This window comes from Myotis myotis, unplaced genomic scaffold, assembly GCF_014108235.1.
Source record: "Myotis myotis isolate mMyoMyo1 unplaced genomic scaffold, mMyoMyo1.p scaffold_m19_p_1, whole genome shotgun sequence".
In the NCBI taxonomy this organism is placed as follows: Eukaryota; Metazoa; Chordata; class Mammalia; order Chiroptera; family Vespertilionidae; genus Myotis; species Myotis myotis.
The window spans coordinates 188,298,741-188,311,777 of record NW_023416313.1 but is presented as its reverse complement, the minus strand read 5'-3'; the positions used below and the strand labels follow the sequence as shown (position 1 = coordinate 188,311,777).

Below are 13,037 nucleotides of genomic sequence, written 5' to 3'. Positions count from 1 at the left end.
AGCAACAAAAATAATTTTATGGTTGGGGGTCACCACAACATGAGGAACTGTATTAAAGGGTCACGGCATTAGGAAGGTTGAGAACCACTGCTCTAGAGGTATGTGAGTTAGAAGCCTTGCTCATAATAGGGTGTTATCAGAGATAATCTATCTATAGGGCAGGGCAAACTACTAATCACTGAACGTGTGCTCTCCCTGCAATGACCTTCTGAAGCCTCAAGGTGCCTTACCTCATCCCTAGCTCAGAAAGTCACATCTACCTCATTTTCCCTTTCTGTCTCTGAACCTCTCATGAATGTGGAGTCTCTGACTCCCTGATGTAAGTGCAGGTTCCCATACATATGTATATATTAAATGTGGTTGTTTTCTCTTGCTAGCCTGTTTCATGTGTGTTTGATTACCAGTCCAGCCAAAAGAACCTTTAGGGTAGAGGAAACTTTCTTCCGCCCCACAGTTGTAATTTCCAATTTGATTCTTTAATGCTGCTGTTTCTGGCAGAATGGTGGCTGTCAGTCTTACAGGCAGCAGTGTCTCTGAGTTTTCCAGGTGTAAAGTAATCAACCCCAGGGCACCAGGAGACTCCCCCATGAAGAATTGAACCATCAAGATCATAAACATCTGTTATATCCCTCACATCTGAGTGCTTATTGTGAGGATAGCTGTAAAACACAAACTAGCAAAACAAGCACAGGGCATGGCAAATATTTTTATTGCTCTACTGTTCTAAGGCTTGTGCCTGAAACTTGTCAAGTTGCTGAATTATTGACCACAAAGTTTTTCCCCTTTGCCTCTAGAGATCCCATTAAATAATAGGAAAAGAAATGAAAACAGAAAGCAAATAAATTCACAAAGTTGATAATGAAGTGAAAGGGGTGAGGGACATCTCATGCATGAGAGAATTTAATAAATTTAGGGGTGGGGGAAAGATGCCCAATGAAGCAAGGCAGGAAAACTGTAGTCTAGACCAGTTCATTTCTTAATTGGCCTAGAATCACCAAGAAATCTCATTGAACTGCAGAATATGATTCAGGAGGTTCAGGGTAGGCAAGAGGTTCTGCATCTACAAGCTCCTGGGTGATGCCATGGAGGCTGTTCCAGTCTTGCCCACACATTGAGTAAGTAGCAAGGGAGAAAAGATGAGGAGGGGCTGCAGCCCAGAAGAGGCACAGTCTGCCTTGTGGAACCTGACAGAGGCTTCAGGGCAAGGGTGAGATGTGGGGCTGGAGCCAAGGAAATTAAGTGCAAGTCTCTTTCAAGTGTTGGGACCTCCTTACCATGGAGTCCAGACAGGTGAGAGGAGAGAGCTAGTACTGTTGCTCCACAGTGCTGTGGGCTCAGGATTCCGGATCTCCACCAGTGTGCAGCCTGGCTGGGGGCCAGGGGCCTGGCTGCAGGGATGGCTGGGTGTCTGGTGGGCATAGGGGACATCCAGTGAGAAGGAGACAATGCAATGCCTGAATGACCTCCTACTTGGAGAGGCCGAGGAGCCTGGAGGCTGATAATTGGAGACTGGAGAGCGACATATGGGAATACCTGGAGAAGAAGGGACCCCATGTCACAGGCTGGGAGCATTATTTCAAGATCATTGAGGACTGGAGGGCTTAGGTCTTTGTAAGTTCTGTGGGCAATGCCCATATTGTTCTGTACATTGACAATGCCCGTCTTGCTGCGGATGATTTCAGAGTCAAGTATGACATGGAGCTGGCCATGCGCCAGTCTATGGAGAGTGACTCAATGGGCTCAGAAAGGTCATTGATGACACCAATATTCAGCTGTGGCTGGAGACAGAGGTCAAGGCTCTCAAGGAGGAGCAGCTCTTCATGCAGAAGAACCACGGGGAGGGAGGAAATAAATGGTCTAAAAAACCAGATTGCCAACTTTGGGTTGACTGTGGAGTTGGATGCCCCCAAATATTAGGACCTTAGCAAGATCATGGCAGACATCTGGGCCCAGTGTGATGAGCTGGCTCAGGAGAACGGAGAAGAGTTAGACAAGTACTGGTCCCAGCAGACTGAGGAGAGCACCACAGTGGTCACCTCACAGACCGCTGAGATAGGAACTGCTGAGATGTGCGATCCAGGCCTTGGAGGTTGACCTGAACTGGATGAGGAATCTGAAGGCCAGCATGGAGAACATCCTGAGGGAGGTGGAGATGCACTGTGCCATCAGGCAGAACAGCTCAACGGGGTCCTGCTGCAGCTGGAGTCAGACCTGGCCCAGACCAGGGCCAAGAGGCAGCACCAGCCCCAGGAGTAGGAGGCCCTGCAGAGCATCAAGGCCAAGCTGGAGGCTGAGATCATCACCAACCTCCTTCTGCTGGAAGAAGGGGAAGACTTCAGTCTTGGTGATGCCCTGGACAACAGCAATTGCATGCAATCCATCCAAAAGAACGCCACTGCAGGATTGTGATTGGCAAAGTGGTGTGTGAGGTCAACGACACCAAAGTTCTGAGGCATTAAGGCAGCAGAGGTGGGGCACCCCTTTGGGGCAGGAGGCCAATAAGAAGTTCAGAGATCATCGAATGTTAAAAAAATAAAAAGAAAGTCCAGTAGTTTTTTTTTTTTTTTTCCTTTTCCCCACACAAGGCATTTTATAATAGGAAAAAAAAAAAAAAGCTTACAGTTGTTAAAATTCAACCTAGTAAATTTAAATACTTAATTGGCTTTAGTTAAGCAATTCATGAATTGGGCAGCATCCCATCTAGCAACTAGAAGGGCTCCAATGAATTATACAAAATGGAAGGACTTTATAGCCAGAAAGAGGGTGGGACTAAGAAATTAAAGAGTGGATTGTTTCAGGCAAGGACACCTTCCCACAGGGGAAGGCAGAGGGTCTTATCAGGCAGATGACCTCAGTAGTTTTGATCAGGAAATTCCAGGCTGATTATGTTTTGGGGAGAGATTTAACTGCAATTAGATCAGGTATTTGGGTTTGGCTTCATGGGCTTTCAGCATGAGTGACACTATTGTGGTGTGGTTTTCTGTTTACTACAGTAAATTCTGTGGAAGCAAAAGGGGTGCTGTAATAAATCATAAATTCCTAACTGGGCAGGTCATGGTGGGTAGTCATGCCCCAGGCCTACTAGTATAACTTCTTTAGTTAAAGATTTGTAAACCAGACCTGTCCATTATTCTTGTGCATCTTGGTGAGCACACCTTTGAAATCCCAGAAGTAATCCTCTTTTCCAGACCTATCAAGTAAGCACATAATCCTGTTAACAACTCTCTACCTTACTTTCTTTCACTTTCATGTAATCTTGCTTTCCCTCCTTAACTCCAATGTATAAAAGAAACAGCAAAACTGCCATTCTCTGGAGTATTTGAGCTCTTATTTCCCAGCAATTGCCATCAGTTTTGGCTCAGATAAACTCATAAAAAGTCTCCACGGGTTGGGATGTTTCTTCTGTCAACAGTACACAGGAAAACTGTTAAAAAGAAACACAGCAAATTGATAACAAGGTGGTGAGATTATGGGAGACTTTAATCTCATGAAAAACTGTCATTTCTTTAGTGAAGAACTGTATCATTATTACAAATATATGCTTGCTTAGTAATCACAAAAACCTATGTAATGAATGTTATAGTAAATGTCTGCCTTTAGGGATTCAAGTAAGAAATATTTTTTAAAAAATCAGACTTTGAAGGGTAAAGGGAATTTAAAGCGATGAATATTTACACTTAAAACATGGAAAATTCATATACTATTTGCTAAATGGTTTGGCAATAACTCCTGACTGTTGATTTGCCTTAAGGATCCTTGCCAGCCTACTCCCAGTGGAAAGAAAAGAAAATGTCAGGGCAGGAAAAATCAGATATTTCCTGTGCTTCTCCGGATCATCAACAATAGTTGTTGAGGATTCACTGAGGAATTACTCCTTTTCCTCCAGGTTAGAAAACCCTGGGAATAAGTCTTTTCTGCTCTGTTTGCATCGCACAAAAATACCCACCCAATTGCATTCAAAGAGACTGTGGTGACCTCAGTGGATGGTTCTTTGCTTAGCATTGTAAAGTCCCAAGAGAAAAACGATGTATAAACATAACATTTGCTTATTTCCCTTAAGCAAGCATAATCCTAATATTTATGGAAGGTTGCAAGGAGCCACTTGATACAGGAGCCAAGTGACCATAAATGACACAGGAAATTCACCTGAATTAGTTCAAGATGTGTGTTGCCAGGAAACTATGTCCAGGGGCAAACAATCATATTGATCCCTGGGAAATGGTGACACTAAGTGAACAGACAGGTGCAGCCAAATAAACACCATTTAGGCTTTTTTTTTTCTTCCCTTAGAAAGATGAAAGGCTTGCTCATATTTTGTATTAAAACTGATAGAAAGATTTTGAAGAAAAGGAAGAATAGGAATGATTGTTTGCTCTAATCATCATATTTATTATGACACATTTATAAGGTCCTTTGCATATATTCTTTTTAATTCTCATAACAACGTTTCTCTGTTTGCAAGTGAGGAAATTGCAGCCCAGAGAGGTTAAGCATTTCCCCAAGGTCACACAGTAAAGTATAGAGTTGGGATTTGGAACCCACATCCGTCTGAATTCAGCAGCTTGGACTCTTTTCACCATAGCTGCCAAATGATCATTTGTGTGTGTGTGTGGTCAGAGAAAAATATTCAAATAAAATAAATAACAAAAAGAAACTTCTTTGTGGGTGGGTTCCAAAGGATGTTGGACATGGCTTTAGATCTGTTTTTGTTCAAGCACTTCCAAAAGAATTTTAGAGATATATGTGTCCCTCTACTTCCTGTGCCTCACACACGCAATTGTTAGGTTGATAACTAAAGGTTTTCTAAGATTAAATAGTTGTAAAGATATAAATTGCAGTGTATTTTAAACACTCACTTTAAAACAAGGCCATGACAGCATTCTAAGAGCAGTCAATAGAATACTATAATTCTTTAATACTATAGTAAATACTATAGTTCTTTGTTCCCTACCACCATCTAGTTATACAAATTATTGAATAAGCTCTTGCTTTTCTTCATTTTTCTTCTTATACTTGTATTTCCATTTCTCTTCCCTCTACAGAACTTTATTCAACCTTTATATTTGGAAGTCTCTTATTGATTGTCCATGTCAAGCTTTTCTACAAAAAGAATTTGTATATAAATTTAAAAAAATATTTCCTGTGACCATAAGGCTCTACATGTTTTCCAAGTTATTCTGGACTGAGTTATCTTTCCATCATACAATGTATCATAAGAAAATAAACATGTCACAAAATTAAATAATTTTATTGGAAACCTATTTCTTTTTTTTAAATATATCTTTACTGATTTCAAAGAGGAAGGGAGAGGGATAGAGAGTTAGAAACATCGATCAGCTGCCTCCTGCACACCCCCTCCTGGGGATGGGCCCACAACTGAGGTACATGCCCTTGACAGGAATCGAACCTGGGACCCTTCAGTCCGCAGGCCGACTCTCTATCCACTGAGCCAAACAGGTTAGGGCTGGAAACCTATTTCTTAATGACAGTACTGGTCCCCCACCTTCCTCACTAGTTCATGTAGCTGTGGATGAATATGATTTGCTGCTAGAATGAGACAAGATTCAGAATTAATTCTACTCCAATTTTTTATTTTATAGATATAAGCACTAAATAGATGGGTATAGGAAGAAGTTTGTTTTAACAACAACTCAAGATTATTTACCTTGCATCCAAATTATACAGTGAAAAATGATCTATCACAAATTATCTTAAGTGACAACATGATTAGATGTTGCTCCAATTTTGATGAAAGCAAATAATTGAGAGCAGCATAACTTGCTTAATGCTCATTCTCTCTACACCAGTGGTTCTCAACCTTCCTAATGCCGTGACCCTTTAATATAGTTCCTCATGTTGTGGTGACCCCCAACCATAAAATTATTTTTGTTGCTACTTCATAACTGTAATTTTGCTACTGTTATGAATCATAATGTAGATATCTGATATGCAGGATGTATTTTCATTGTCACAAATTGAACATAATTAAAGCATAGTGATTAATCACAAAAACAATATGTAATTATATATGTGTTTTCCGATGGTTTTAGGCGACCCCTGTAAAAGGGTTGTTCGACCCCCAAAGGGGTCGCGACCCACAGGTTGAGAACCACTGCTCTACACAGGTGTCAGCATTGTGATTTGCGCCTTTGCAGGATGCCTGGGGCAGTGTAACATAGAAAGATATTCGGATACCTGAGGCAGATTACTTCCTTTTGGTAAAGTCAGAACAGGACAGCTGTGAAAGGTGAAGTGGGGAGGAGGGCTGCCACACACAGATTGCTATGGACGAAAGTGCTAGTGGGCACTGACAATATGGAAATTGATGTGCATCCTACTGGAATTTGGCTACATGCTGGGGTTTTAGGACCAGGTGACAGGTAGTAGACAAACGGTGTGTGAAAGAAAGTGTCAAGGTAAGCATCTGGGCTCATGGTTGTCAATCCTGGGTCTCCAAGAGCCAACCAGAGGTCAGAAGGGAGCCCCTCCATTCTATTTCTCCCGAGGCAGGTGCTACATTTGCAAAAAGAAATTGCTGACAACTTGACTGTGCTTTTTCCCCTGGGGGCTAGAATGGCAGGTTGGTCCAGGTAGGGCTTCAGGCTGAACAAATTCCTGATATTCTGCAAGTAAAAACCAGTTTCTTCCTCTGTAAAAGGGGAGTAACAATCCCTGTCTCCCACCGATGGATGAAGGGATACAGGGAGACCTAGAATTCTCTGCCACACTAGTCAGTATAGTAATCAGCAAATGTTCATGCCTTAGTGTTATAATAATAATAAAAAAAATTCTTACAATCTTTTTTTAAAAAGCATCAAGCATAAGTTAATCATCCCTATAGAGAGCCTGCCTCCATGGGACCATGAAGCCTGAATTCAGAATCACCTTCTCACAAGTAGGAAGAAGAAGAAATACACAAAGACAAAGCAAAACTAAAAACCCAAACTCATCAGGCAATAGCTGCTATCACAGAACCCAAAGTTTGGAGTGGAGATGATGATGAAGAGTGAAGAAGCATGCACTAAAGCAACTTTCACATGTGGCAGTTCAGAGCCAGAACACTTGCAATAATCCTGGCTCAGCCACTGACTAATTCTACTTACGTGATCTTGGACAAATTACCTAGTTATCCATGCTCTCTGCACCTACAAAACTGTTAAAATAAATTTCCACCTACAGACTCTTACAATAATAATCCTGTTATAGGGTTGTGGTGAGGATTAAATCAGTTAATAAAGTTCTTAGAACAGTGCTTGGCACATCTAGAGCATTCAAGATATGTTAGAAAAAGTGCAGAATTTGTAAGTGTTGGTGGGAAGAAAAGTGTTAGTTACAATGGTTGTCTCACAGTTTTGTCTAGAACAGCAGTTCTCAACCTGTGGCTCACGACCCCTTTGGGGGTCTAACGACCCTTTCACAGGGGTCGCCTAAGACCATCGGAAAACACATATATAATTACATATTGTTTTTGTGATTAATCACTATGCTTTAATCATGTTCAATTTGTAACAATGAAATTGGGGGTCACCACAACATGAGGAACTGTATTAAAGGGTCACAGCATTAGGAAGGTTGAGAACCACTGGTCTACAACTATCAAAGTCTAACCTAATTATTCAACCAATCTGTAAAATGTTTACTTTCTTGAGGCAAGGCATAATAAATGGGCAGATAAGCAATATAAATTAAAGAAAAGCACGGCAATTATGTACATCAGAAGTGAGACAAGAATAGGATAAGATTTTCCCTTTATAAGTTATTAGTCAACAAATTCTTATTAAATAGTTTATATATCCTAGCCACCATGCAAAATAATTGGAATTATTCCACTCATTTATGTGGCTAGGGTAGAATGTCTTTTATAATGTAAAAAGCTATATATATAAAAGATCACTATATATATATATATATATATATATATATATATATATATATAATCACTTTTCTTACCCAGTAAGAAGTCTTGGGGTGTCACAGCTGTTCTAGAATGACTCAGCAGTAATATTAATAGCCCAGGTTCCATCTCTCTTCTTACTCTGCTATCGTAGAGATAGATGATCGAGGTACAGCAAGCAAATTATAGCAAACAGTTTGACCAAATGCCATGCCTTGCCAAAATGGGGTCACTAGCTTTCTGATCTCCAACTAGTGGACTTTTAAAGCTCTCTGTCCAAACAGAGAGCTTAGTTTCCTATTTTCCTTGCAGCACTCTGTTATCATCGTGATCAGGTAGTTAATATTAATAAAGGGAAGAAAGCAAAGGGGACGACAGACATTATATGCATGGTCATCTGGGCAGCTTCACCAGGAAGCCACAGCTTCTCGCTCCCCAGGAAACCCAAGATCCATTCCCTGCAGGTCACTGGGGGAAGAGATCAAACATAGGGGAAGAAGGCTGCATGTGCAGCGAAGTTGGGGTGATGTAGGGCAGGTGCTTGCCTGTCAGTCTAGCCTGGGGAACAATGGATTGGCTAAGAGGTGGACCCCATCAGAAGCATGCTCTATCTTGGAAAGTTAAAATCCCCAGAAAGAGTTCCCTCCTTTCTTGTTCTCTTGCTCTGCTCCAGTTCTCTCTTGCTCCATGACCTCGGACTTGCCCGTGGGCTCACCTATTCTCTCTCCATATCCATGTGACCTTACGCAGCTGCATGGCCCCTGGCTGTGCGAACCCCACATGCAGGATGCTGGACTGACTGTACTTTAATATGGAGCAGAAATTCTGGACAGTGGCCTGACTTCTGGCCCTGCTGAAGACAAGATTGGGCTTCTTCCATGCAGGAGGGATGTAGATGGGACCTTGAAGGGGAGCTCCCTTATTTTATATCATCCATAAAGCTTCCCATAAGCCCTTGGGGGCTTCAGGAAATTCCTTTCCTCGAGGCACTCCAAGAATTCCACTTACAGGTACCAAATGATCTATCAGTTAGGAATTGTGTTTGGCTGCTAATGACAGGGACTCAAACATTGAGTGGCTCAATAAGTTGCTGCATTTTTCTCAAGTAATGGGAAGCCTGGCAGGAGGTGGTCCAGGGTTGGAATGGAGGGTTTGCGGAGTCATCTGAGACTCGGGAACTTCATATCTTTCTCTTCAGTCCTGCTGAGCATGGGCTTTTGGTATCCTGGGCACAGGATGGCTAATCCACTTCTAGCATGGCCTCTGCACTCCTGGCAGGAGAAAGAGGCGAAGGGCACAAGGCACCTATCAGCTGAGCTCCTATCTGCACCCCTTCAAAGGCCTTTCCCAGAAGCACAACCCAGCAACCCATAACTCATTGGACAGAACCGTGTCACCTGACCATTGTAGCTTCAGGGAGCTTAGAAAATGTGTTTTTGGCCAAGTCCAGGCATATTGTCTTTGTGGAGTAAGTTGGAGATCTTCCAGTAAAAACAAACAAACTAAAAAAAAGGACATATATGTAATACCCTTTGTAATACTTTAAGCAATAAAAAAAAACCAAACAAACAAAAAAACAGACTAACAAATGAAAAACAAACAAACAAAACAAAGGAAGAAAGAATAGTGGGTGGGCATCTAGAAGTAACTGCCAGGAACGAACGGTCCAACCAGTACCGGGCTGCATCTCGCTATATGGCACCTTCTAAAGAGAGGTCACGGCTGGCCTCTGAGGTGTAATCCCAACGCTGGTCTTGAAACAGCAGAACATTATAGATTCACATGCATATTTTTAGATACCTTTTATGGAAATAAAGATATTTTCCATTTATATAGGATTCTTTCTCTGGTTATTTAACAAGTTAGTGGGATTTTAAAATGTATTAAAATTGGTTCAGATCCATCACTGTCATGAATGATGTCAGGAAATATTTGCCAGAAGCCAAACATTTGAACAGCTTTAATCATGGCATCAGAAAAACTACTATTACAGTCAGGAAAGAACTGCTTGATGTGTGACATTAAAATGCAGTTCCCCAGGCAACTGAGAGGGAGATACTTTCGATGTCAACAGAGCTCCCATGAATTGCTAAGATCTCACAGAATTTGCAACACCTTTCACTTATTTTTCATTGACAGCTAAATTGTCACTTGAAAGCATCTGCCTACCAGAAAACAAATCCTCCCCAGTTCTCTGGATAAACTAGGCTTCCTCCAGAAATAGCTACTACTCTAATTGTGGGGGAGATCAGGGAGAAGGCATGAGCAGTGGAGATGTGCGGATGGGATGCACAGCCTTGTCATCACACATGGCTGCGTTGGAGATGGTGCTCTGTGCAGATATATGTTGCTCAGTGTGGGATAATCATTGTCTCAGTTGACAGAGTGCTGCCCCCGGGTTCTCATCAGATATGCCTTTGACAGCCTCTCTTTTTTAAAGAGGTAGAGTCTTTCATAAAATCTTGTGCTGGTCCTTATTTACAATAGCTAAGATCTGGAAACAGCCCAAGTGCCCCTCAGTAGATGAGTGGATAAAAAAGCAGTTGTGCATGTACACAACAAAATACTATGTGGCTGTAAAAAAAGAAGGATGTCTTATACCTTTTTTGACAGCATGGATGGGCCTAGAGATTATGATGCTGAGTGAAATAAGCCAGTTAGAGAAAGACAAATATCACATGGTCTCAATTGTATGTGGAAAATAATAAACAAAATAAACTGCGAATAAAATAAGTCTAGAGGCATGAATGCATGGAACAGACTGACAGACCTCAGAGGAGGGCGGGGGGGGGGGACAGGAAAAGATTAAGCAAAGAACATATATGCATAAACACACAACTCAAGGACACAGACAATAGGGTGGGGAAAGCCTGGAGTGGGGTCGTGGCTGGGTGGAGGGGCTGGGTGGAGGAGGTTGGGGGGGAGGGGCTGGAGTACATTTGTAATAGTCAACAATAAAAAAGTCTTGTGCGGTGTAACTTTGGGATATGGTCTTGAGCCAGTATTTGTAGTGGGTTTCAAGAAAATCCTTTTTCACGGTTTATTTTATTATTATTTTTTATTGCTTTCAGAGAGGAAGAGAGAGATAGAAACATCAATGATGAGAAAGAATCATTGACTGGCTGCCTCCTGCACACCCCACACTGGGGATCAAGCCCGAAACCCAGGCATGTGCCCTAGGCTGGAATTGAACCTGAGACCCTTTAATCCACAGTCCGATGCTCTATCCACTGAGCCAAACCAGCCAGGGGCGGTTTTAAGAAAATCTTTAAAGCCCTAGCCGGTTTGACTCAGTGGATAGTGTCGGCCTGTGAGCCAAAGGGCCCCAGGTTCGATTCCAGTCAAGGGCACATACCTTGGTTGCAGGCTCCTCCCTGGACTGGGCTCTGGTTAGGGCAGGTGCAGGAGGTAACCAATCGATGTGTTTCTCTAAAATTTGTATTTCTATCTGTCTTTACCTCTCTCTTCCACTCTACCTAAAAATCAATGGAAAAATATCCTTGGGTGAGGATTAAAAAAAAAGAAAGAAAATCTTTAAAGTTTGAGCCATAGTGGACTCTGTTGTGGTTCTTAAAAGTTTATACTGTATTTCTAAGAAGTTCTTTGAGAAAAATTAACAGTATGTATGTAAGTTATCTTTTTTAAAACTCTTCAGTACAAATGATATCTATATATATAAAACCCTAATGTGCAAATAAAACCAACGGCAGAACAACCAGTCGCTATGATGTGCACTGACCACCAGGGGGCGCACGTGGAACATGGCTAGCGTCAGCAGCAGGGGGCAGAATGTGGAACATGGCAGGCGTCCGCTGCAGCGGGATGGTGGAGCAGGCAGCAACCAAGGCAGGGCGCTGGTTGCTGTCATCGGGTGAGCCTCTGGCGGTTACTGAAAATTCTTTGATCCCACACCCCATTGTCCTGCCTGGTGCTCGCATCTGCTGCCAGCCCCGCTCGCACCCACCGCTGGCGCCCGGAGCTGGCCCCGATCGCTCAGCGCCATCGGTGAGTGTGAGCAGTGGCTGCTGGCTCCAATTGCCCTTCAGGGCTTCTCCACCTCCCTCTGTTCCTGAGGGGCGATTGGGGCTGACAGCCGCTGCACGCACCTGCTGCTGGTGCTGGCTCTGCTCGCACCCACAGCTGGCACCAGAGCCACTGCTTGCACCCACTGCCGGTGCTGGAATCAATTGCTCCACACCATCAGTGGGTGTGAGCGGGGTGGCACCATGAGTGGGAGCAGCAGTGGTGGGAGCAGGGCTGCTGACAGACAGGTGACCAGGCCTCAGCGGGAGGGGCCGGGTGGGGGCCCAGAAGATGGGTCGAGACCCACCCCTGTGCCCATTGCAGCCTCGTGGCCCAGAGTCCCTTTCAAGATGCACGAATTCGTGCACTGGGCCTCTAGTAACTTTATAAAATGGACATAAATCTCCAAAACAAGTTTACTACCCACATAACATTGATAATCTTAGGGTGAACACTTAGTGATCATTTAAAAAAACTTGACAGCTGATGGTAGAAAATTGCTTTAATGAACTAAGTACATGGGATTATTCTTTGAAAACAAGTGATCCCATAATTTTTAAAAAGGAAAAAAAAGTATGAGCATTTAATAGGAAATGTTATTCAGCAAAAGCATGACAGCCCGGGAGCTGTGGCTTGCTGCTGCCCCGCACCATGAGAGAGTATCAGACCGCATACTATATCCCTACATCAAAGCTCAAAACTCAAAGTACAGTTTCTACAGAACATGTATCGCTTTTGCACCATCATTAACTTGAAAAATTCTAAGTCAAACCATTGTACCTCAGGGACTGTTTGTACTGAGAGACTTGAAACAAATCACATCCTTATTGACTTACATTATAATTTCAGAAATGTTTTATTTCAACTTCAATTTTTAGTTACTGAAAAGAGATAACAGCTTAAGTTTCTGTTGTCTGTATTTAGGTCCCTGAAGTAAATCAGCACTTAAATATTCATTTTTCCAAGGGATTTTTCTATAATCAAAATAGGTGTTGTTGTTTTTGTATTATAAACACTTTTGCTATTATTAACAGCTAACATTTATCGCTCAATTTTTATGTGTCTAGTTGCTAAACTCTCTACATAGATTATCTCCACTCCTCATGATAAGCTTATAAGG

General features: G+C 42.5%; 1 pseudogene; it reads left to right on the top strand.

The window, feature by feature from the left end:
* Positions 1–1,275: 1,275 nt before the first annotated feature.
* LOC118678498 lies at positions 1,276–2,459 on the top strand (annotated as a pseudogene).
* The last annotated feature ends 10,578 nt before the right edge of the window (positions 2,460–13,037 follow it).